Source organism: Mustela lutreola, chromosome 18 (assembly GCF_030435805.1).
Source record: "Mustela lutreola isolate mMusLut2 chromosome 18, mMusLut2.pri, whole genome shotgun sequence".
NCBI lineage: Eukaryota > Metazoa > Chordata > Mammalia > Carnivora > Mustelidae > Mustela > Mustela lutreola.
The window spans coordinates 10,905,680-10,933,341 of NC_081307.1; the positions used below are offsets into that span (position 1 = coordinate 10,905,680).

A 27,662-nucleotide genomic window follows, 5' to 3' on the forward strand; every position below is an offset into this window, starting at 1 on the left:
AGGATAAAAAGTTTTGCCACTTATAACTTTTGGGGCTCCTGTGTGTTTATTTAGAGCAGACCTTATACACATATTAAGGGATGGAGGGCGCCTGGGTGGATCAGTGGGTTAAAGCCTCTTCCTTTGGCTCAGGTCATGATGCCAGGGTCCTGGGATTGAGGCCTGCATCGGGCTCTCTGCTTGGCAGGGAGCCCGCTTCTCCCCCCACCCCGCCCCTGCCTGCCTCTCTGCTTACTTGTGATCTCTGTCTGTCAAATAAACAAATGAAATCTTAAAAAGGGGGGGGGATGGAATGAGGTGAAAAGGAAGATAAAAAAAAAAATTAAAATTTCCTTTGACCTCAAACTTTTTAGGGATAATTTTGGGCCCTATGTCAATTTAAGACATCCTTAGTGATAGGATAAATTTAGGAGTATGATATCTCATTTCATACCCTTTCTTTCCTTCCTTCCTTTTTAATAAAAAAGGTAAGGCTAAGTTCACTGGAGCATTCTTTTTTTTTATTCTACATGGATGTAACTAAAGAGATTCTGATTATGAATTAGTCATGGAGAGCTTGGCATTACTGCTGGTAGGTATATTTTTGTATTGACATTTCACTTGGATAAGCCAAAGGTTGGTAAGAGATTGAGTTATAAAATAGGTAAAGATCTTTGGTTTACAAGTAACTTATTTTTGTGTGCATGGATTCCAGATGTTTCACTGAAAGGGAGTCAAAATATGCTCCCTTAAAATAAGATTGGAATTGATGTCAGAAAGTGACTCATACTTATTAACCCAAAGAAGAACACAGATTGTATATATATTCAACTCCAATATGCCAGAGTACAAATATAAAGAGACTCATCATCCATTTTTGTTGTTTTAGAATTTATATTGTTCCTTCTTCAGCACTAAGAAGTGTCCCTTGCAGAAAGCACTTCCCCATTAGTCCACAACCAGCAGGGAAAGAGTCTTCTTCAGTCACTGAGACCATAGAGAACATCTGGTTGATTAACAGATGTTAATGCCAGAATAGCTTTGGTTTGATCAATGATGTAATCAATCATGAAAGTTATAATTTTAGCAAGGTTTAGACTGTTCCATTAAATAAAGATGGAACATGTCTGATGTTCCAGATTTTCAGAAAAAAACTATATTTCTCTAAAACCAGTATTTGTGGAACATCTGCATACATACAATTTTAGATGTCATTTTTAACATGTCCATATGGCAACTACCTTAAGTAAAAATGAGACAGTGAGCAAACGTAAAGATTAATTTTTCCCCTGTAGTTGAGGGAAGGATATGAATTTAGTTTGATTTTATGGATTAAAGAGACAATAGAAAAACATGGGCTGAAAAGCCAACTGAGATTCAGTTAATTTATTTAGGAGGAAATTGTTTAATGAATTATTTTATGTTTTAGATATTCATATTATGAATCTAAATGTGATTTTTAGTTTTACTTTCTGTCATTAAACAAAAGGAACAACAGTGCAACTAAATGAAAATGAAAATGAGAAAGAAAAACCAAAGTAAAATGAATTGTTATAGTAGGAAGTTATGATGCAAAAGCAAAAATAACAAAAAAGATGTAATCTGATGGCAAAGAAAGAATGCAACTCATTAGGAATATGGCAAAGGACAGAGATTGAAGATGGATGAGCAAGGAAAAATATTCAAGTGTTTCATGGAAAATTTTTTTGAAATGAATTTGAAGAGGAATTATTTGTTTATAAATTGTTGCTGAAATAGCAGAAGGGCATGGTTTTCAGAAAATTTCTCAGAAGGATACCCTCTATCCAGGAGAGCTGATTACTTGCTATCATCATCAGAAGTATGAGGTCTCCCATCAAAGAGCCATGTCCAGAAATGAAGTCATGACAGGGGAAACTCCATTACATGGATTTACACAGCTCATGTTCAATTAGCCAAAATGCCCAAATGGAGGCATCAAATAAAACTTGTGAAATCAAATTATTAGTAACAAGTTCCTGTTTGTTACACTGAACTCAGATGTGCCTCTTAGTTTCCACTAGTTTTACATGTAAACACAATCAGAAATATAAACTAGAGGGGCACCTGGGTGGCTCAGTGATTTAAAGCCTCTGCCTTAAGCTCAGGTTGTGATTCCAAGGTCCTGGGATCGAGCCCCACATTGGGCTCTCTGCTTCAGCAGGGAGCCTGCTTCCCCCTCTCTCTCTGCCTGCCTCTCTGCCTACTTGTGATCTCTGTCTGTCAAATAAATAAATAAATAAAATCCTAAATATATATTTATATATATATATATATTAGAACTTCTCCAACTATACACAAAGACCACATGGCTTGAGTGTTTCTTACATTCTAAGCAGTTTATACGCATTAAACTCATTTAAGCAGCACAAAACTTTTGGAAAGATACAATTATTTTCTCTCTGTAGAGATGAGAAACAGAAGGTCAGAGAACTTTAAACTCCCAATTACATGGTTAAAATGGTGGCAAAAATTAAAATTCAGACTCAGACACAGTTGTAACCACCATGATGTCTTGCAGTTTTCAATTAAAGCATGACTCAAGAAGAAATTTAAACATTTTAGAATTTTTTTTGACACATAGTTTTGCTAAATGCAAAACAGAGATGGCCAAACTTGATTCGTGCTTGTAAGAAACAGTGTTCTTCACCCAGATTAAAAATTTACTCCTCCCCACCCCTAAGGTTCAAGCATATTTAATAATATGCTCTGACATAAGCCTATTTTTCCTACTTATGTTATCTTGGGACAAAGAAAAAAAACTTTTGAGAATACATTTTAAGCTCAGTGTTTCAAACACTTTGATTAAAAAAAACAATTTTCCAAATGTCATCCAAGAGTAGTGCTCTCTAAGACCACTCTGTAAAAGATACTCCAGAGCCTATTACAGCAAAGAGAAACATTTAAGTCTATGAAATATACCACTGTGGGAAGTCTTATATAATCTTCTGTTGTGAGTCCAAATTAGGAAATATTTTCCTTCTTAGAAACATGCATTCTTGGGATGCCTGGGTGGCTCAGTTGGTTGAGCGGCTGCCTTCGGCTCAGGTCATGATCCCAGCATCCTGGGATCGAGTCCCACATCGGGCTCCTTGCTCCGCAGGGAGCCTGCTTCTCCCTCTGACTCTGCCTTCCACTCTGTCTGCCTGTGCTCGCTCTCATTCACTCTCTCTCTGACAAATAAATAAAATCTTAAAAAAAAAAAAAAAAAAAAAAAAAAAAAAAAAAAAAAAAGAAACATGCATTCTTAAAAATAACCGAATAAATAAGTTTCTCAGTTCACTGATACCAAATTTAGTTTAAGAAGGAGGGGAATGACAAGCAATAACAAATTTTAACTTGCCTTCATATTATTTTGGAACATTGTTTTCTTAGTAGTATTCAGCATTAGGTATATTTCTCAGTCAGGGTTCTCCAGAGAAACAGAACCAATAAGGTGTATATAGACATATATAAGTAATCCATGTATATGTCTTACCATATATGTATTACATGTTAATGAGAAAGACAGGAACATGAGAGAGATTTATTTTAGGGACTTGGCTCATGTGATTGTGGAGGCTAGGAGGTCCAAAATTTTAGGGCAAGTTGGCAGGCTAGAGACTTGATCGATGTTTCAGCTCAAGTCTGAAGGCAGAGAGAAGGCAAAAACCTTCTTCCTTGGGGACATCCATCTTTCTCTTAAGACCTTCAACTTACTCAGTGAGGCCCTCCTACATTATGGAGGGTAATCTGCTTTACTCAAAGTCGACTGATTTCCATTTTAATCTTATTTAAAAAATACTTTGACTATAACATCTAGACTAATATTTGTTCAAATATCTGGATACCATGGCCCAGCCAAGTTGACAGATAAAATTAAACATTACCTAATGAGAACCTTTCTTCTAAGCATTTGTTTTTGGCAAAGAGAAACAGATCTCTTATTCCTAAATCCAGGGCCAATAAAAGAATATTGAAGATGCAACATCTGATTTCACAATGTATTTCTATTGTATATAGAGAAGTACAATTTGTCAGTTACATATCTCTCATTTGAGATGGCTAAAGAGAATGTTGTTACTCAAAGGAGAGCAAAATTTTTCTGTTACAGTTGAATGTTATATTCTGTGCCAGCTTTTATGTCTGTCCATGTGTGGGACGGCAGCATATATGTGAGATCACTTTATTATAAAGATTTTTGGATTACTGTAAAAACAGACCATGGAAGAAGTCCAGGATCAATGAGCCATATCCTGCATATCATTGTTGAGTGGTGCGTACCATTATGAGGGATGGGTAGGGAGCACTTCATTTTGAGGCATTCCTTTTACTGCTTGTGGTGTTTTAGAAGTTAACATCCAACCTTCAATCTTTTATTATTTTTATGTGACTTTAAAAAGCTGCATTTCTGTGGAGCTGCAGGGCTTTTGAAAATGAATTCAGCTGACACATTGAATTGGGATGTATCAAGATGGATGGCAGATTCATATTCCAGTATATCACATGACTTGCATCAATTTAGTGTGTCAGCTAAAAAGTTTAAGGACAGAGGAAAAAAAAATCAGTTAAAGAAATTTCATTTCTGGTAAAACTGGATTTAGGAAACCTGTGGTTATTAAAGAAACTTTATATTGTGAGTCGTCATAGAGGTTTTAAGGACTGTAAATATAGTGATATTTCCTTTTAAATTTCGATGTCAACACAGTCCATGGCAAAGATTTTGGAAAGCATTTTTAAGTCCAAAGAAAAAATCAGGGAAGCATGAACAAAAAGTGATAGATATCAGGGGGAAAATGAGGTTTGCCCATCATTTAAGATAGGAATCTGGGTGATATTAATTGGAGAAATAAAACTGCAACAATTTTATATGGCAGAGAGTTCAGCTCAATCAATATGGAAAGTAAAATTTTGTAGATTTTCTAATATTTAGGTAATATTTTTAAAATTAAAGAATAAATACACTTATGGGTAAATCAATATGTATTTATTACTTACTATGTACCAGACACCATTCCAGGTACTTAGAATACAATCCATAAACAAAGCAGACAATCTTGGAGCTTGGATTTTGACAGGGAGAGGTAAAAATAAGCCATGAATATAATAAACAGGTAAATTGTGTAGTGTGCTAAAAGATAGTTAGTGCTATGGAATAATAAAAAGAAATTCGTCAGGATTTTAGAGATTGAGAGTGTCAGTGGGGTCAGGGGGAGGGCTGGTTGCTCAGGTAGGACTCACTAAAAATGTGACATTCAAGAAAGAATATGAGATAGGTGTAGAAGTTCACCCCTCTGCTGCCTGAAGAAGGACACTCCAGGAAGAAGGAACCAAGGCCATCAAGAAGGAACCTTTGGCCAAAGCCCAATGAGGGAAGGAGGATAATGTAAGGACATGAAGTCACTGGAAGCCAAATTAGTAGAGTCCTAAAGATCAATGGATTAAAGTTGACCTTTATTCAGAGTGATATGACAGCCAAGATGGTTTTGAGAAGGGAAGTGAAAAAATCTGACTTATGTTCTAAAAAGGTGACTATGGTTACTTTGTTGGGAATAGAGTATAGAGGGCAAAGGTAGAAGCCAGGAGACTTAGAAGATAAATAAATGCAAAAACCCAGAAGAAAGAAGATGGTGATTAGCACTAGGCTAAGAGTGGGGTGGGGGGCAAGGAAAGTTGATTGGATTCTAGATACATTTTGAAGATAGAACCAACAGGATTTGTTTATTTATTTATTTATTTATTTATTTATGGCAGCTTGCGTTTGGGTAACAGGAAAAAGAGAGCAAAGATGGCTCAGAGATTTTTGGTTTGGGCAATGAAAGGATGAAATTACTATCAATTTAGATGGCTAGCATGAAAAGGAGTAGGTTGGTGGAAATGAGCAGGAGTTCAGTCATGACAGTTTAGGGTGAGATATCTATTAGATAGCCAAGGGAAATACTGAGTAGGCATTTGGCTATATTGATTGGCATTTAAAAGATACATCTGGGCTGAGAGTTGGCACCATGTAGATAGGATAGAAGTTAAACCATATATGACCGAAAGTCCTTGATGGTTTTTGACTGCAAATAGCAGCAATTTCATGTGGTTCAATCTAATAAAAATCTTTGGAACTGGAAGTGATCACCAAGGTTGAGAATACAGAGAGAGAAGAGTACCAAGCGTGGGGACTCGAGACAGTCTCTTTTAGGATGTTGGAGGAAAGATGAAAAGCTAACCAAGGAGATGAAAAGTGGAGAAGAAGAAAGAAACTGTGTTGTCTAGGCAACCAACCTAAAAGAAAAGAAAGAAAGAAAAAGGAATCAGAGGATACACTAATCAAGTTAGATGCTAGTGATAGATTGATGAGGATTGAGCATTAAATCTAACAAAAAAGAAGACTTCAGTGATCTTGATAAAATTTTTTTGGATAGAATGTGGGAGTGTATGTATTACTGGAGTAGTTTTAAACAAAATGGAAGGGAAGAGAATTAGAGATGCCACAGATAGAAAACAACAATATTTGTTGCAAAAAGAAGCTGGTAAATGACGTATGTGGTGAAAGAGGACTTCACATAACATTTTTTTTTTAATATGGGAAAAGTTCATATACTAATTGGAATAAATCTACAGAGAAGAGAAATTTTGTGATGTGGTAGAAGTAGGGAACAATTATTAGAGTTTTGTTTTGGGGTAGGCAAAAAGGAATGGAATTCAGTGTACAGGTAGATTTATATCATCATTGTATGGTTTTACAAAGCTGCAGAAAGAGTTTAACTCTCAAAACAACAGAATGGAAGTTAGGCCATATGGATACAAATGGAGGTGACATAGAAGTTGTACTGATAGGAGCATGTGAACTTTTTTTTTTTTTGATAATTGTTTGTACTTTCTTAATAAAAAAAAAAGTAACATCATAAGTTGAAAATGAGGAGAAAGGGAAAGAGCATTAGAGGCTGCAACAAATGTATGAAGTAGTGACTAGATGATTTGGAAATTGAATGGAATGGGGAAAGGAAATAAGATCATCCCATGGTACCGAGGGCCCTCTGAAGATGTTTGTCCTGAATTAGAGTGAGGATAGTCAGCAGGGTGTATGCTTTTCCCCAACCACGTTCTGCTACGTGGATACTGGTATAAGTAGAAAGAGAACTGAATTTAATCAGGGTTCAATTTCTGATCAAGTAGGATCAATGGAGAGAAGGACAACCGAGTTGAATATATCGATACAAAAGAATAATCACCAATATAATGTGAACCTAGTACCCAAACTGTGTATGGAAACCAATGAGGATGTAAAGAGTGTGGTGGAAAGTGAAAAGAGATAAGATCTAAGGACTTTAGGGCCTTTGGAGTTGGGATTCTAAGGGCAGTGAACTGGAAAGACAGGAGATGGTGCTTGAAATTGATATAGAAGAGATGTAATCCTTGGCACAAGAAGCCCAAGATATGGTTATAGGAGGGAATAAATGAGGTAGGAGGAAGGTAAGACCATTGGAAGAGAAAAGATCAAGTAACTGAAAGCCTCATCAGTTGGAAGCATCATCAATGCAAAACTTCGGAATGATCAGGAATTAAGCCAGTAGGCTCATTTCGTTCTTGGACAAGAGGATTGATTATTTTATGGATGTCAACTTACTTTATATGTTTAAACACAAATGAATTTGAAAAATCTCAATAGGTCTCTTTTTTTGGAATTTGAAAGCATGAATAAATAATTCTGTAAAAATAAAATGACTGGGCACCCTGCAAAATGTTTGATTCAAAGATTCAAAAATTAAAATTAAAAATTTTGAATATTAAAAGTAATAAGGGAAGAATTCTTATCAGGTAATATAATACACTATAAATCAAAACAAAAACAAGACAACAAATAAAATTAACACAGAGACCAACTTAAGACTTTATGTGTGTGTGTGTGTGTGTGTGTGTGTGTATCTGTAAATCATTGTTTTAACATATATTTTCCTAATGACTAATGGTGTTGATCATATTTTAATGTGCTTATTTTCAGCTGTATATATATTTGTGAAATATTTATCCAAATCCTTTGCCATTAAAAAAATTGAGGTGCAAATCCAGCTTACTCTAGCTCTCCTGTTCCACCTAAGGAAAGGAAAAACTGGAAAGAATTAGTGAAGTTCACATTTCAGAGGCAAACTCTCACTAAAGGAATGAAACCTAAACATAGGACTATGAAATACTTCCCCTATCTTTATACCTTACCAACATAATTAAAAATATATTTACAAAAGTTTCTTCTACTTAGTACTTCTCATGCCTGCCTACCAAGAAGAAACTGTAAGTCATAATGAAAGGCAAAAAAACCCATTTTAAGACACAGGAAAAGCATCAAAATCAGACTCAGATGTGGTGGGCATGTTGAAATTGATGGACCTGGAATTAAAACACCTAGATTAATACTAAGACTTTCATGGATAAAGTAAATAGGATGTAAGAACAGACAGAAAATATAAACAGAGGGAAATTATGAGAAAAGAGAAAAAGAAATACTAATGATTAAAAAAAATGTAACAGAAATTAAGAATGCTTTTGATGGCCTTAATAATAGTTTGACCATGGCTGAGAAAAGAATCTCTGAGCTTGAGGCTATCTCAATAGAAATGGCCAAAACTTAAAAGCAAAGAGAAAATAGACCAGAACAGACAATGCTAGAATTGTGGGGTAGCTTCAGAAGGTATACTAAACACACACACACACACACACACACCCCAAATATAAGTGAAATGAATAATAGCAATGGCACATGGCACAAGAGATGGGAGGGAGGAATTAGAATAATTTTGTTGTTATAAGAATTTAGCACAACCTATGAAGTATAGTGTTATTTAAAAATGGAGCTGGATTAGTTGTAAATATATTCTGCAAACTGTAGGGTAACCACAGTTACCAGCATTACCCTGATACAAAAGCTATGTAAGTATACCATAGGAAATGAAAACTACAGGTCAATATTTCTGATGAATACAGATGTAAAAATTCTGAAAGAAATACTAGCAAACCAAATTTAACACCACATCGAAAGGATCATATACCTTGATCAAACAGGATTTATCCCTGGAATACAAGGATGGTTCAACATATGCAAATCAATAAATGTGATATACCACATTAATAGGATAAAAAACCAAAAATCATATGACCATCTTAACAGATGCAGAGAAAACATTTAATAAAATAAAACATATATTTATTATGAAAATGCTCAAGAAATTGGGTATGGAAAGAACATACCTCAACACAATAGAGGCCATATATGACAAAACCATGCTTAGTATCCCAACAAATAATAAGAGGCTGAAAGTTTTCCCTCTAAGATTAGGAGAAAGACAAGTGTACCCACACTTCCCATTCCTATTCAACATAGTACTGAAATCTCTATTCCAAGCAAGCAGAAATCTCTATTCCAAGAAATCAAGAAATCAAGAAATCAAAAAAGGTATCCAAATCAGAAAGAAAGAAGTAAAATTGTCTATGTTCACTGATGGCCTGATGTTGTATATAGGAAATCATAAAGGCTGTCAAAAAACTGTCTGGACTAAGGAACATAATCAAGTTTTAGGATATAAAATCAACATACAAAATCAGTTTTGTTTTTATACACTAACAATGAACTATCTGAAAAAGAAATAAACAATCCCATTTATATTAGCATCAGAAATTAAAATACTCAGAAATAAATTTAACCAGGGAAGTAAGCAATCACACTGAAAACTATAAGTTATTGATTATGAGACAAAATAAATGCAATGATATCCCTTTTTTCATGGATCTGAAGAGTTAATGTTGTTAAAATGTCCGTACTACTCGAAAACATATAGAGATTCAATGCAATCCCTATCATAATTCCTATTTTTCACAGAAATGGGAAAAAGATCCTAAAATTCATATGGAACCATGTAAGATCCTGTACTGCCAAAGCAATCTTGAGAAAGAACAAAGCTGGAAGCCTCACACTTCCTGATTCAAACTGTATGCTCAGAATTAAAGACACACATACATGGTTAACTAGTATCTGACAAGGGAGCCAAGAATACTTAATGGGTAAAGGATAGTCTCTTTATAAAAGATGTTGGGAAAACTGGATATTCATATGCAAAAGCATGAAATTGGCTCCTATATTATATCACTTACAAAAATTAATCCAAAATGGATTAAAGACTTTGAACACAAGATCTGTAACTAAAACTCCTAGAAGAATTGGGTACGGTTATATGGATAAAACCTTTCTGACATTGGCCTTGATAATGATTTTTGTGGATATAATACCAAAAGCACAATCATCAAAAGCAAAAATCAACAAATGGGACTACATGAAACTGAAATCTTCCGCACTGCAAAGACAATAAACAACAAAAATAAAATGTAATTGTGGAATGGGAGAAAATATTTGTACACCATTTATATGATAAGGGTTTAATACCCAAAATATTTTTTAAAGAATGTATACAAAAGAAAATGTATACTGCAACCCAAAAGAAAAAAAAAGCAACCTCCCCAAACCAAAAGGAAACAACAAAACCCCACGAATAATCCAATTAAAACATTGGCAGAAGGCTTGAATAAATATTTCTCCAACGAAAATACACCAATAGCCAAGTGTATAAAAAGATGCCCAACTTCACTAATATTCAGGTAATGCAAATCATTAACAACAATAAGATATAGCTATCATCATATACACAAGCAATAACAAACCTTGGTGATGATATGGAGAAAACGGACACTTGGCATACTGTTCTTGGGAATGTAAATTGGTATAGCCACTATGGAAAAAGGTATGGAGTTTCCACTAAAAATTAAAAATTGAACTGCCATATGACCCAGCTAATCCACTTCTAGGTATATGCCCTCCCCCTCCCCCGAAAAAACTGACTTAAAGAGGTATCTGTGTCCCTATGTTCACTACAGCATTCTTCACAATAGCCAAGGCATGGAAACAATTTGAGTGTCTATTGATGGAAAGATGAGTAAAAAAATGTGATCTGTATTTATATAATTTATATATTATTTAGCTGTAAGAAAGGAAATCCTACATTTGTGACAATATAGATGGACCTTGACAGCATTATAGTAAGTGAAATGAGTAATACAGAGAAATAAAAGTATTTTAGGATCCTACTTAAATGTGAACTCTAAATATATCAAACTCATAGAAACATAGAATAGAATGATTATTTCCAGGGGCTGAGGAATGGAAAGTGAGATCTTTGGTCATAGGGTACGAACTTTCAGTATTAGATGAATAAGTTCTGAGGATCTAAGGTACAACATCAACTATAGTTAACAATATGACATTGTTTATTTGAAAGTTGCTTTGTGAGTGGAACATTAGTGTTCTAACCATAGTACCAACAGGAATAAAATTGTAATTATGCAGGGTGAAGGATGTGTTAACTAACCTTATTGGAGTAAACATTTCACAATATATACATGTAAATTGTATCTGAATAAAGCTGGGAAAAAGTGATAGATAACCCACACAATGGGCGAAAGTGTTTGCCAATTATATACTGGAATTATATATAAAACATAAAATAACAGAGTTATATACAAAACATAAAATATCTTTATAACTCAATGTTAAAAAGGCAAATAACCCAATTAAAAATGGGTTTATAAAGGGATTTATATAGTCATTTTCCCAGTGAAGACATATAAATGAACAATAAATATGTGTAAAGATGTTTAACATCATTAAGTACTTGGAAAATGCAAATCAAAACCAAAATGAGATACCATTTCTCATCAACCAGAATGGTTGCAATCTAAAAGACTGGTAATGGGCTCTCTGCTCAGCAGGGAGCCTGCTTCCCTCTCTCTCTCTCTCTGCCTGCCTCTCTTCCTACTTGTGATCTCTCTCTGTCAAATAAATAAATTGAAAAAAAATCTTAAAAAAAAGACTAGTAATATATTTTGGCAAGGTTATAGATAAATTAGAACCCACATACACTGCTGATGGGAATGGAAATAACGCAGGAGAATTTATAGAAAATAGTTTGGCAGTTCCTCAAAAAAATTAAATGCAGAATTACCATATAACCCAGTGAATCCATGCCTATGTGTCTACAGCCCACAAAACAACATATATCCACACAAAAATTGTATCTGAGGGGCACCTGCTTGGCTCAGTCAGTTAAGCACCCACCTTTGGCTCAGGTCATGATCTCAGAGTCCTAGAATCAAGCTCCATGTCAGTCTCCCTGCTTCAGTGGGGAGTCTGCTTCTCTCTCTCCCTCTGCTCCTCCCCATTCCTCTCATGCTTTCTCGCCCATAAGTAAGTAAGTAAGTAAATAAATAAATAAATAAAATCTTCAAGAAATTATATGTGAATATGCATAGCAGCATTATTCATGATAGGCTTAAAAGTGAGAACAACTCTTATGTTCACCAAATGATGAAATGATGCACAAAATGTGCTAAATATATTTATTGGCTGTAAGTAGTAATGAAGTACTGAAACATGCTGTGACATAGATGAACCTTGAAAACATGCTGAAAGTAGTCAGTCTCAAAAGGTTGCAATTAATAATCAAATTATATGATTCTATTTATACAGAACATCCAGAATTGGCAAATTCACAGAGGCAAAAAGTAAATTAATGGTCATCTTAGATTTGGAGGTGGGGGTCATTGAGATGGAAGAGTTGGGGTATCTAATTGGTATGGAGTTTCTTTTTGGGGAGATAAAAGTGTTTTAAAATCGATTCTGCTGATGGCTGCATAAAACTATAAATGTAGTAAAAATAAATTGTACACTGTAAGTTGATGAATTGCATATGTGTGAGCTGTATTTCAATAAAGCTGTTACTAAAACAATTCTCAAGTTGGGTCACCTGGGTGGCTCAGAGAGTTAAGCCTCTGCCTTCAGCTCAGGTCATGGTCTCTCTCTGCCTGCCTCTCTGCCTACTTGTGATCTCTCTGTGTTAAATAAATAAAAATCTTGAAAAAAAAAAAACAAAAAGTCCTTAAGTGTTCACTATTCTTGCCTTGGGCTTAGGGAGGTAGCTGTGGTGCCAGAGGGCTTTTCTTGGTGTTTGTGTTCTACTTTTACCTTCTAACCTACCTACGCCTGTACACAGGAAGGTCTGTCTCTAAGTTCTACCCCCTTCCCCATTGCTAGACTATGGTTCTCAGTGCTTTGCTAGGCTAGTCTTGATATTAGCCCCTTAGGCTGGCCCTGCATTCTTGGGTATTTGGGTGGGACGTTCTTGTCATGCTGGTTTCTCCTCTCCATGGCAATCAAAGCTTTCTTTGCATCTGGAAAATCTTGTGTAGAAGAGATTTTCTGATTTACTCTCCAGTGGTAGGAAATGTATAATGGCATTAATAAGGGGTTTAGGACCCATTATTATTATTATTATTATTATTATTATTATTATTAATTACTATTATTATTTGCTTTTCCATCAATAGTCGAATTGTTTTGTTTTTCCTTCTATCCTTTCACCAGCTACCATGGGTCTTGATGTGGACCCTACAGGTAAACAGCATTTTAAAGACCTGTTTAGAAACTTAAGGCTTTGGTTTGAAATGAGAACAATGTCTGTGGTGGGGGATTAGGGGTGGTGAGGGTCTGTGTCCTTCCCACTGTGGCTCCTAATCCTCTCCTGCATATCTGCACCACAAAGCAGAGTGTGAGGGGGGTATGTTCTGTTCTCCTGTCAGGAGACAGGAGAGTAGGTGAAAGGAACAGTCACCTCACCAGGAGAACAGGTGACAGGAACAGTCACCTGTTCTCCTGACAGGAGACTGTTCCTGTCACCAGTATTTCTATTGAGTACCTGATGAGGTTCTGTGAAAAACAGCCTCCAAATGAACCCATGGGAATAGCTTGGATAGCCAGCTCCTCTCCCTGTGCTCTGTCACAAACTAGTCAGCCTTTCTATTTTGTCTCTCCTGGGATGGGCCTGTCCATCTCTGGTTACTCCAACTTCTCTAACGGGGTTAAGAAAAAGTGTAATTTTCAGTTGTTCTAGGTTTTTCTTACAGTTCATGGAACCTATGCTTTTCTTTAAAAAATAATTAAAAAAATTTTTATTTAAGTGTAATTAACATACAGTGTTATGGTAGTTTAAGGTGTATAATACAATGATTCAACCATTCTATGTGCTACTCTGGGCTCATCAAGGTAAATGTGCTTTTTTTTTTTCTCATTAAACTTTTGTTTTAATGGGTCTCAAAACTCTATGATATATTTTTAGTCAAGTTGTTTCCATTAAAAAGTATGACTTTGAAAACTAATAAATTAAGGCTGCCACACACACACAGAGCAAATGGTCCACAAAACATTCTCCTTTCCTTCTGAAGGTTTTATGATGCATTCTTATTATTAACCAGTCTTTTACTATTAAACTTATATGGCCAAGTGGTACAAACAGTTCTGAGACCATTCTCCCACCACTGATTAAGATTAGGGTGTCAGGTGTTGGGGATAATATTCATGATATTTATTTATTTATTCATATAAATTATATCATAATATTATGAATCATAATATTCATACTATTAATTTCTGAGCCTTCTGGACAAACTTGGTGACCTTGCCAACTCCAGCTGCCTTGCTGCCTTTTTTTTTTTTTTTAAAGATTTTATTTATTTATCGGGGGGGGGGGAGAGCGACCACAGGCAGACAGAATGGCAGACAGAATGGCAGGCAGAGGCAGAGGGAGAAGCAGGCTCCCCGCTGAGCAAGGAGCCCGATGTGGGACTCGATCCCAGGATGCTGGGATCATGACCTGAGCTGAAGGCAGCTGCTTAACCAACTGAGCCACCCAGGCGTCCCACCTTGCTGCCTTTTTGTCCTCTTGTTCATGTCACAAGACATGAACATGTCTTCTCATGACATATTCATGACGTGTCCTCATGTCATGAACAGCAAAACAGCCCAGAGGAGGATAGTGTGAGAAGCTCTCCACATACACAGGCTTGTCAGGAACCATATCAACAATGGCAGCATCACCAGATTCCAAGAACTTGGGACCATCTTTCCGCTTTTTTTCAGAACGACGATCTATCTTCTCCTTCAGCTCAGCAAACTTGCAAGCAGTGTGAGCTGTATGACAATGCAGTATATTTGCATATCCAGTCCTGATTTGGCTTGGATGGTTCAGGGTAATCACCTCAGCCATGAGTCCAGCTGCTTCCATGGGTGGGTCTTTTTTTTTTTTTTTTTGTCACCAGCCACACTGTCATAACAAACATCTTTGATGGACACATTCTTGACATTGAAGCCCACACTGTCCCCAGGAAGGGCCTCACAAAGCTTAATGGTGCATTTCAACAGACTTTACTTCAGTTGTAACATTGACAAGAGCAAAGATGACCACCATGCCAAGTTTAACACCAGTTTCCACTCAGCCCACAAGGACAGTACCAATAACACCAATTTTGTAGATATCCTGGAGAGACAGATGAAAGAGCTTGTCAGTTGGATGAGTTGGTGGCAGAATGCAATCCAGAGCTTCAAGCAGTGTGGTTCCACTGGTGTTCCCATCTTTACAAGTGACCTTCCATCCCTTGAACCAAGGCATGTTAGCACTTGGCTCTAGAACGTTGTCATCATTCCAACCAGAAATTGGCACAAATGCTACTTTGTTGGGGCGATAGCCAATCTTCTTAATGTAGGTTCTGACTTCTTTAATGATTTCCTCATATCTCTTCTGACTATAGGGTGGTTCAGGGAATCCATTTTGTTAACATTAACAATTAGTTGTTGTTCTATACCCAATGTGTAAAGAGAAGGGCATGCACATGGGTCTGCCCATTCATGGAGATACCTGCTTCAAATTCACCAAAATCAGCAGCAACAATCAGGATAGCACAGTGAGCCTGAGATGTTTTTAATAAAGTCTCTGTGTCCTGGGGCATCAGTGATGGTCATATAACACTTACTGGTCTTGAATTCCCATAGGGAGATATCCATGGTGATACCATATTGACATTCAGCTTTCAGTTAATCTAAAACCAAAGCATACTTGAAGGAGCCCTTTCCCATCTCAGCAGCCTTCTCAAAGTTTTCATAGTTCTTTCGTTGATCCCACTACATTTGTAGGTGAGATGACCAGTAGTGGTAGACTTGCCTGAATCTACGTGGCCAATGAGGATGATGTTGATGTCTTTTCCTTTCCCATTTTGGTTTAGGTTTAGTGGAGGTTTTCACAACACCTGTGTTCTGGTGGCAAACCCGTTATGAAAAAAAGGATAAGTATACCCTTTAAAAAATATATTTATTTATTTGACAGAGAAGAGAGACAGTGAGAGAGGGAATACAAGCAGGGAAAGCAGGAGAGGGAGAAGCAGGCTTCCCTCAGAACAGGGATCTGATGTGGGGCTGTATTCCACAATACTAAGATCATGACCTGAGCCAAAGGCAGATGCTTAACAACTGAGCCACCGAGGCACGCCGGATAAGTATACTCTTAATCCTCTTCTTTTTCCATCTTTCTACTTTTCAGTGAAAGAGAAACTCTTTTACCACTACAAATATTTCATATTAATCATCTATATTCATACATTCGTATTAACTGATGATTTATTTTTTGATGGAAAGTATGACCAAAACCAGGCATTTGGTGTAAAATGGTATAAGTATATTTACATTTTGGGGAGGTTATGTTTACTTTTATTTATCTTTATTTTATCTTTATCTTATTAAACAAATGGATTTTGTTTATTTGACAGAGAAAGAGCACAAGCAGGAGGAGCAGGAGAGGGAGAAACAGACTCCCTGCTGAGCAGGGAGCCGAATGCGGAGCCCAATCCCAGAATCCTGGGATTGTGACCAGAAGCAAAAGCAGACACCAACCAATAGCCACTCAGGCATCCTGGTATGTTTACTTTTAATTGCTCCTGCCAGATTTTTTCATACATTCTACAAACATGGTAACAATTTATGTTTTCATCTCCTATTTCTGCTAGTAATAAATACTGTTTAAAAATACTTGCCAATCTTAGTGGTATAAAATTATATTTTATAGTTATGTTAAGGGTGAACTTACCTAATTAGTATTAATTTTGTCATTAAAATTTTCTATGCCATGAATTGCCTTTTTCCATTTTTCTGCCTTTTCTATAGGGTTGTTTGCATTTTTCTTGTATTCTAAACAATCCTTGTGTATTTCAAATAAAAGCAGTTATTTTGTCATCTGCATTATTTTTTCAAAGCCAGTCATTTTTTTTTATTATGCATTTTGGCATGCAAAAGTTTACATATTTACGTGTTTTAAGTTTAGGTTTAGTTTTCTTATTTGGTTTAGAATGTCTTTAGAATGTTTACATATTTACGTGTTTTAAGTTTAGTTTTAGTTTTCTTATTTGGTTTAGAATGTCTTCTCCTCTTTAAATTTTTAACATGTACTCTTCTAGATGTTCTGCTAAGAGTTTTATTGTCTTGCTAAAAAATAAATTTAAGTGTATAATCTATTTGTATTTTTGTATATGGTATGAAGAAGGGATATAATTTTCTTTTTAATGTATAACCATTGTCCATTTAATGTATAACCATTATATCTGTTAAAAATAGATGATGATAATGATGATAATAATAAGATGATAATCTTTCCCCACTGAATTCAAATACCCCTTTGTCACCATTTAGAGATGAATTATTATCTTTCCTTGGATTTACTTTTCGATTTTCCATTTGGTTCCCATAATCTATTCGTTTCTTCCTATGCTCTATCACACTGATCATATTAAAGTGAATTTTTAGTATATTTTGATATTTGGTAAGGCAAATTCCTATACTACCTTTACTCCTTTTATTTTGTTTCATGATATTCTTGGTTTTTCTTAAGAATTTATTACTCAATATAAACCTTAAAGTACTTTTATACAATATCAAATCATATGATTTTACTTTTCTTATATTTTGGTTAAATTTCTACAGTGAGCATGAATTTGTTATTTCTAACTAGCAAAAGATACATAATAATAAAAGACAAAAAAATGTGAGAATATTGAGGGTAAATTTCCTGGTACTTACGCTGAGCTACAAAACTAGATTAGATAATCACATTGTAGAATACAAATGTTGAGGTAGATTAGGAGAATAAAGGAAAACGTTCTGTGCTTCTGAAAGTTATAAGAGCACAAAACTGTGCACCTTAAGTGGCAAATGAGATCAGATTTATATCCAATGGAACATTTCTGCAACATGAAGGGGGAAATAATTTTTGGTTTCACACAGGGACTCCATGAATTGTGGTTTGCATGTCCCCTTGTGCAGGTGGCATGCTAATCTTCTCTGTATTGTTCCAATTTTAATATATGTGATGCTGAAGTAAGTATGAATTGTGGTTTGATACTGCAGCCTGACTAGAGTGCCCAGGGGTTTGTTCCCAAGTTATGTTTCAAGGAACACCAGAATCTCTCTTTTGATGCATAGATAAGTTCTTTGCTCAAATGTATATGGCAAATGCAGCTCATTTTGCTAAGATCTTTGAAGAAGATATACATGTAGCTTCATTTTGCTCTACATTTTTTGAATTTAACTTCACATGAAATCTTTTTTTTTTTTTTAAAGATTTTATTTATTTGACAGACAGAGATCACAAGGAGGCAGAGAGGCAGGCAGAGAGAGGGGAGGAAGCAGGCTCCCTTCTGAGCAGAGAGCCCGATGCGGGGCTCGATCCCAGGACCCTGGGATCATGGCCTGAGCTGAAGGCAGAGGCTTTAACCCACTGAGCCACCCAGGAGCCCCCCACATGAAATCTTTTTAGCTGAGTTTTTTTTTTTTTTTTTTTTTTTTTGAGGCGTATCTTGAATCTTCAGCGGGACTTTCAGAAGATGCTTTAGATCTTGGTCCTGGAAGAGGTAGAGTGGTACTGTCAGGTCAAAGAAACTCATTAAGTAATGGTTAAGGTAGAGTATGTCACTAGAGTAAAACTACATTTATGTTAATTACTTACGGTTAACAGAAAATAATTGTTTTAGAGCACCTGGGTGGCTCAGTCGGTTGAGAGTCTGCCTTCAGCTCTTGGGTTCCTGGAATTGAATTCCATATGCGGGCTCCCTCCTCAGTGGGGAGCCTGCTTCTCCCTCTCCCTCTGCTGCTCCCCCTCCTTGTTCTCTCTCTCTCTCTATCAAATAAATAAATAAAATCTTTAAAAAAAAAAAGAAAAAATTTAAATTTCAAAAACATAAAGTTGATCTGAATTCTTGCTAGATTCATCTTTGGCCATAGATTATACCTTGATTTTGAAAGTAAAACAGCTTTTTTAAGTGGTAGAGTTAAAATTCTCAGTGCCCTTTCTAATAATGTCCTGATTAAGTCATCATTCATTTTTATTTCTGTCTTGCATATTATTTTCCTTTGAGGCTGACAGTTGGTGTTTAGATCACTTAAAAACAAATCTCTTCCATGCTTTTCCCCCTTGTCAAGTCTTATTCTTCTCTAGAAAGATGCTCAGCATTATCTGAAAAGAGAAATGCTCTCTGTGTCTCATCTTCCTGAGGCAATTACTAGTTAACTATCTTTGCTTTTAGCGGAGGTAGGAATACACATCGAGGTAGAAAAACTGTATGTACTTGGCTTCTTCTCTAACATTATCACTTCCTTGCATATGCATAGCTGTTCTTCAGAGGAAATCAAAGCATTTGTGCAACTATTTTACACTCGTGTTTTTAAAAATGTATATAGATTATGTTTATAAATACTATATACATACATTCACATGTAGACTGATCACTTAGCATTTATTCCAGTTTAAATTCCTGGGAGCTCAGACAAGGCAGGTTTTATGTGTAACAGCTATGAGGTGGAATAGATCTCTTGATATGAGGGTTGAAAATTGGTGTGTACCTGGTTGTGCTGTTAATAGAGCTATACTGCTGAATCTATAAGATCTTTTCCACCTCTGAGATTTTTCTCCTTCCAGGGAGAAAAGAATAATTTGTCAAGTGAAGGCAATTGCCTATACATGTAAAAAAAAAAAAAATGAGGCATGGCAGAATTAGCCCTTGAACTCTGGTATTTTATTCCCTGTCTACAGTCTACAATTGTTCCATCAAAACATTCCTTTTTATTTAGCTTCTTTCCTTGTGGGTTGGGCTTTGGAGATTGGATAGATTAGAAAATGTTATTGTTCTGAGATTTTTGAATTCAGATGGAATGGGTAATCAGCTAGTGACCAGAGGCTTCTGGAGCACCAGGAAAACTGGCACTGCCAATGTCCCTGAGGCTGACCACCTTCTGGTTGAGCAGATGGTAGGCAGAAACAACATCTTGAAAAGTTGAAGAAAGCCAAACTGGAAATGGTCCCTGGAAGGCAGTTTCAGAATATCGTGGGGCCATTCACTACACCTCTTATGTTAGTTTGTGATATTTTCTCCTTTTTCTCCTGCCCCTCATTGTCTAGAACACCCTCCATTTCATGCTTTGTGGGCTGACTTCTTTTCATTCCTTTGAGGTTTAGCTTAATCATAAACTCTTCAGTGTAGCCTTCCTTAATGACTCAACTTTCTAGGTTGCTTTACTTTGTTGTATTCTACTATTCTATGTTTTAAAGTCATTCATAACATTCACCACAGCATGTAGTCACTGTATATTTTTGTTTGCTTACTTGTTTATCTCTTTCTCCTTCTCCTACCGGATTGCAAAATCCATGGAGACTGAGAAGTCTGTTTATTTTTCTATGTAGTCAGTATGTTTTATGAATATATTTTATGAGGACAACCTGGATGGCTTAGTTAGTTAAGTGGCAGACTCATGATTTTGGCTTAGGGTCCATGATTTTGATCTCAGGGTCCTGAGATTGAGCCCTGCATCAGGCTTCACAATCAGTGTGTAGTTTGCTTGATGCGGAGCCTGCTTGAGATTCTCTTTCTCTTTCTCTCTCCATCCTTTTCCCTCACACATGCTTTTTCTAAAATAAATAAATAAAATCTTTAAAAATATGTTTTATGAGTAAGTAACTCTAAAACCTATAATCACATCATTCTAAAATTAACAATAGTAGAATCACTGGCAAAACACATTTCACTTGGTAAAATTCATAGTAGACACTAACTAAATTGCAGTGGAAAATGAGAAATTACTTTTAAGAATTAAAAATTATAGCAAGTAGGATTGAAAATATGTAAACCACTAAAAATAATGAGAAATAATGAGCACATGTTAAAATTAGAAACTAGAAGACCATAAGAGGAATAAGTCTGCTGCCCAGAGGTGTGAGGGAAGTTTTCAATATGTTATATGTATGTCAATATGTTATATTGATATGCAATAAAGAAAATACACTTAATTTTAATTTTTTTTCCTTTCCTTCTCTATTTTGGATATTGACCTTGGGTTAAATTTAGGAGAAGAGATAATCCAAGTTTAGCAAACAGACTTAAGAAAGTATCAAGCTGCTGTACAAATGTTATGCTTTCTTGGTTATAATATATTTTATTCCAGGGAACAAGAAGTTTCAAAAAGGAACCTAAAGAAATTTGACTTTAGGAAGATGGAACACATGTACTTTTTCCTATTCCTCCCACCAGGTACAACTAAATGTGTTGAACATTATGTATAAAACAACCACGAGATTCAGACAGATTGGAAGGAAAAAAAAAAAAATAGAATGGCTAGGAACCTCGTGTTAAGGAACAATACTTGGTGATTCCCCTAGGTTTTCAGTTTGCCTTATATGTCCCAAACTAGAAGCAGCAACTTAAAAATGGGCACAGATCAAAAAGACAAAAAACAAATAGAAAACCCCAGCCTTAACAGAAACTTGCTCAGTCTAAGTTGAAGGATCAGGAAAGGTGTAGCATAAGACAATGAACACTTTTAAGGCAATAATTACTCTTCTTCAGTCAAACACCACAGAACATATTTCATCTTCACCCAAGTCAACAATAGCCAAATTAGAAGTCTAGACTTCCATTCCCACCAGGGTGAAATGAGGTACCTTAACACCTTACCACTATGGTGGTGACAGAGAAGGTTGAGTACAAAGCTAAGAGTTTTCTCTCTCTTAGATGGTGAAGTTATCCCTCTTTGACTCCTATGGTATCACCAGAGACAATGTGGGGGGCCTAGATATCTTCTCCTTACTCACTCATCTGGCAATAATTAGGAAACCTACTCATTTCCTGTTGGAATGGTATTAGAAGAGGCCTCCTGGAGTCAGAACTTTCACCACCATCCAGCATTAACAAAGCCCCCTTCCTTAGTGGAAGGAGCTTGGAGCTTAGTGGAGCTGCATGGGAAGCAATAATAAGGCACCCCTTCCTGTCTTAGCTGGTATTCCCACCTCTGCCCAGCAGTGATGAGGAGCCACCTACCCTTAATTGGATGTCAGTGAAGGCCAATGAAGGATCATAGACTTCTATGTGATATGGCAGCAACAATGCAGCACTCTCCCACACCCTTCTACACTATGGAGTATTATGCCTCCATCAGAAAGGATGAATACCCAACTTTTGTAGCACCATGGATGGGACTGGAGGAGATTATGCTGAGTGAAATAAGTCAAGCAGAGCGAGTCAATTATCATATGGTTTCACTTATTTGTAGAGCATAACAAATAGCATGGAGGACATGGGGAGATAGAGAGGAGAAGGGATTTGGGGGAAATTGGAAGGGGAGGTGAACCATGAGAGACTATGGTCTCTGAAAAACAATCTGAGGATTTTGAAGGGGCGGGGGGTGGGAAGTCAGGGTACCAGGGGGTGGGTATTATAGAGGGCACACGGATTGCATGGAGCACTGGGTGTGGTGCAAAAATAATGAATACTGTTATGCTGAAAATAATAAATAAATTTTAAAAAATCCATTAAAAAAATAAATCCAAAGTGTTATAATATAAAAGTGTCTAGGTTTCAACTGGCAGCTGTTCATTATAAAAAGAACAAGGAAAGGGGTGCCTGGGTGGCTCAGTGGGATAAGGACTATACCTTTGGCTCAGGTCATGATCCCAGGGTCCTGGGATTGAGCCTCGCGTTGGGCTCTCTGCTTGGCAGGGAGCCTGCTTCCGCCTCCCGCCCTATCTGCTTGTGATCTCTGTCTGTCAAGTAAATAAATAAAATCTTAAAAAAAAAAAAAAAGAACAAGGAAAATCTCAACTTGAACAGAAAAAGGAAAAAGATAATAGACACCAACACTGAGATGACAGAGTTAGAATTATCCTACACTGGTAGAGCAAGCATCACAAAAGTGTGTCAGTGAATAATTAATACATTCAGAAGATATAAAAAGAATCAAATGATGAAATTTAGAACTGAAATATTTATTTACTAAATAAAAATATCAGTGGATTAGCAGAACAGCAGAATGGTGAGGAGGAAAGAAGAATCAGTAAATATGAAGATAAAATGATAGAAATTTTCTGAAAAAAAAGAAAGAAAATACCCCCCCCCCCCAAAAAAAAAAAGGACAAAACTTCAGCAACCTATAGTATTGTAACTAAAGAATTGTATCACTGGAGTCCCAGAAGGGCAAAAAGTAAGGCAGAAAAAGTAATTAAAGAAATAATGGCTGAAAACATCCAAATTTGGCAAAAGGCATAAACCTACATGCAAGGAGTTGAAAAAAACCCCAACATGATGAATTAAAAAATATTCACATCAAAACACAGTGCAGCCAAAATTCTGAAAACTAAAGACAAAGTCTTGAAAACAATGAGAAAGGAACAATACCTTACCACTTACAGGGAAAACAATTCAACTGACAGCAGATTTCTCATCAGAGAACATGGAGGCCAAGAAGAAGCAACACATCATTTTAAAGTGTGAAAAGAAAAGGAATTTCAGCCCCAAATTCTACATCCAGTGAAAATGTTCTTTAGGAATGAAGTAGAAATCAAGACATTCTCAGATGAAGGAAAACTAAGGGAACTATTGCCAGTAAACCTGCTCTAAAAAATGGCTAACCTATGTCCCTTAAACAGGAAATGACCAAAGAAGAAAACATCAAAAAGAATGAATGAACAATGGAAACAGTAAAACTCTTTCACCACAGGGTGAAATTCAATAGGTTATTGTCATGTTGAGCATCTTAAATTATGCTTGATGACTGAAGCAAAAATTAAAGCGCTCTTAAATGATATGCATTTAAACAGTGCATATTTGACCATTATATTATAGAGGGCATATTTGACCATTATATTATAAAAGGGGAGAGGTAAATTAAGGCATGGTTTCTACATTTCATTCAGATTGGTAAAATGTCAACATTCGTAGGTTGTATTATGTTTTGTATATAAAATGTAATATATGAAGCAACTACTAAGTATCTATAGAAAACATCCACTCAGAAACCATATAGATAAATCATAAAGAAATACTAAAGAACATTCAAATATCTCATAGGAACACACAGAAAAAAAAAAAACAAAAATGAAAAACAGAAACAGAGATCACAAAATGAAAAATAGCAGACTTAAGCTTTAACACATTAACAATTCCATTAAATAGAGGTGGTGTAAATACAGCCATGTAAAGACAGAGATTGTCAGGGTGAATTAAAAGACATAGCCTATTCTGCCTACAGGAGACACACTTCAGATTCACCTGTGCAAACATGTTGAGAATAAAGGGATAAGGAAAGATATATGACACAAACCAACCATAAGAAATCCATACGTTTTTAATTCCAAACCTGTTATATAAATGGAATCATACTGTGTATAATTAACAGACTTTGCTTTTTCCATACACATAATTTTCTGGGGATTCACCCAGGTTATGTATATCATATAGTTTGCTCCTTTTTGATCACTGAGTAGATTCAATGTAGTGTATGTACTATAGTTTAGGTCTTTCCCTATTAAAGAACATCTGAGATGTTTCCAGGTTTTGTCTATCATGAATAAATCTGCTACAGAAACTCCTATATAGGTTTTTGTGTGAACACAAATCTTCATTTCTCTGGGATAAACACTTAAGTCTGCCTTATAATTTTTGTTTTCTGTTTGTTCTCTGTTTCTCTTTTTTTTTCTTCTGTCTTTCTCTAAAGTTACTTTCTCTAAGTTACTTGAATATTTTTTAGAATTTTGATTTGTTTTATCTGCAGTGTTTTTGACTATCGTTTTTTATAGCTTTTTTTAGTGACTGCTCTGGGTATTACATTACATATACATAACATCACAATGTATTAATGTCAACATTTTACCAATTGACGTGAAGTGTAGAAAGCATACTTTATTTTATGTCCCTTTACCTTTCCTGTTTCTATAATATGATCATCTTAAATATTTTATCTTTACCTATGTAGATCTGCATCTGACTGTTCTGTAATTTGTGCTTCCATCATCAAATATAATCTACAATACTCAGAAGGAGGGAAAGCCTTCTGTATTAACCTATATTTTTGTTTACTGTGTTTTACCTTTCTGATACTGCAAATTCCTTCTTATGTCATTTCATTTCTGTTTAGTCATTCTTTTAGTGTAGGTCTGCTGATGACAAATTATTTTTATTTTCCTCACCTGAGAATATCGTGATGATCCCATTCATTTCTGAAGGATACTATCTAGGTAGAGGAATCTGGGTTGTCAGTTGTTTTCTTTCACTATTGTGACATTCGCTTCTGGTCTCCAAGACCTCTCTGACAAGGATACACTGTCATTCTAATTGTCTTTCCTCTATAGATATGGTGTCATTTTTTGGTGCTGCTTTCAAAATTTTTTTTCTTTTTCTTTAGTTTCCAAAAGCTTACTTATGATGTGTCTTAGCATGGATTTATTTGGTTTTATGCTGTTTAGGTTTCCCTCACTGCTTTTATTTTCAGGTTTGTGTCTTTTGCCAACATGGAAAGTTTTGTGCAAAGAATTATTTGAATTCCTTTTCAGCCTTGCCTTTCTTCTCATATCCTTCTAAGACTCAATGGCACGAATATTAAATCTTTTGTTATAGTCTCACCTTTCAGGTTCTCATGTTATTTATTTAGCCCATAATCTCTCTGTGGTTCAAATTGGATAATTTCTTTTCCTATATATTCTAGCTTATTGACTCTTTTCTCTATCCACTCCATTTTGTTGTTGAGCCCATTCATTTTTATTTTGATTACTCTATTTTCAGTTCTAAAGTGTCCTTTTGCATTTTCTCTCTGTCTTCTATTTCTTTGATGAGACTTCTTTTTTTGTTTCCAGCATTTTTTGTAATTGTTTATTGTGGCATTATTATAATAGTTGCTTTAAAATTTATGTCAGGTAGTAACATCTTTGTTACTGGTGTTGATATATATTGGCTGTCTTTTTAAAAAAAATTCTAATTGAGTACCTTGTGACATATAAGGAATAATTTTCCATTTAAACTCAGACATATTCATATTATAAGACTCTGGTTCTGGGATGCCTGGGTGGCTCAGTCATTAAGTGCCTGCCTTTGGCTCAAGTCATAATCCTGGGGTCCTGGGATCAAGCCCCACTTCGGGCTCCTTGAACAGCAGGGAGCCTGCTTCCTCCACTGCCTGCTGTTCTCCCTGCTTGTGCTCACTCTCTTATTCTCTCTCTCTCTGACAAATAAATAAATAATATCTTAAAAAAATACTCTGGTTCTTATTTAAATCTTCTATTTTAGCTGGTTTTGTCTGATACTGTTTTGGCAGTGAAGTTGGGGGTGGCTGGGTCTTGCCTTCTTACTGTGTGGAGTCAGAAGTCTATGGACGGTCCCCACTCACTGTTTATTGACAGCCGAGGGTGGAGGAACCCCCTTGTGGGAAATGGTGGAAGCCCTGACTCTTTATTAGGCCTCCTCTGATGCCACTCTAGCAGAAATGAATTGAGGCCCCTTGTCAGTGTTCGGTGGGTATTGAAATTCAGGCTTCTCATGTAGTCTCATCTGATATTTCATGGGTGCGGTACTTGTTACTAGACAAAAGGATTCAAAGTCAAGCTTCCATTGGTCATCTCTGATGTCACCCTGGCAGAGGTACCAAGATACCTGCTTATAGAGTCTTGAGAGTGTAACTCTAGGCTTTTCTTTTGGCTTTTTCTGACGTGGATGGGCATTTTGGTCACAGTTCCTCTCCCTCCCGCCCTCGTTGGTGTTTGACTGAAATAGAATAGTTATTTCCTACAATTTTTCTGTCTTTCCTGGTCCTCTGAGGAAAGAGGACAGTCTTTTGTGGGCTCTTTTTCTTTGTACATGTTGGTATTTCTGTATTACGGTCTGTCTCAACTCTACATATAGAATGTATGAAGCAAAAAGAAAACTCAGGGAAATCATTGCTGTACTGTTTCTTATGTTCCCCAGACAATCTATCTTCTTTCTGTCTTTCGGAGTCTTCTCATATTTATTTTATTTATAATGTCCAAGTTTTTAGTTGTACCTAAGGGGAAGAATAGGGAAATAGGAATACACCATCTTCTTAGAATTGTAATTTCCCACACTGATTTTTAATATTTCATCTTATTTGTTTCTATCTGTTTTACTTGCTTTTTAGTACATCTTGATTCTTCTTTTTCCCTATCTGCTAGGGTTTATTATTATTTTTCCCATGTACCACTGGTGGTTTAACATTGTATTTCTTTTTTCCTTTTTTTTTTTATGTATCCTTAGCTTTTTTTAACATGCATATTTGACTTTTTGGATTCAACAATTAATATGCAGTATATCTCTCCTCTTGAGAAAGATACAAAGATCTTAGCGTACTTTAATTCCAATATCCCTCACTCTCACTTACAGTAGAGGATTTCCTTATATGTTTTATACTTTTGTTTCATGAAATGATTTATTGCTGAGATTTTTGGAGTGAT

At 35.8% G+C, this 27,662-nt stretch overlaps 1 non-coding gene and 1 pseudogene across 1 annotated transcript; both read right to left on the minus strand.

Moving 5' to 3' along the window:
- Positions 1 to 14,792: 14,792 nt before the first annotated feature.
- On the minus strand, positions 14,793 to 20,272 carry LOC131820668 (elongation factor 1-alpha 1-like; annotated as a pseudogene).
- LOC131820723 (U6 spliceosomal RNA) lies at positions 18,161 to 18,263 on the minus strand. The gene has a single exon (XR_009349749.1). It is a non-coding gene; the product is annotated as a U6 spliceosomal RNA (small nuclear RNA).
- Positions 20,273 to 27,662: the final 7,390 nt, after the last annotated feature.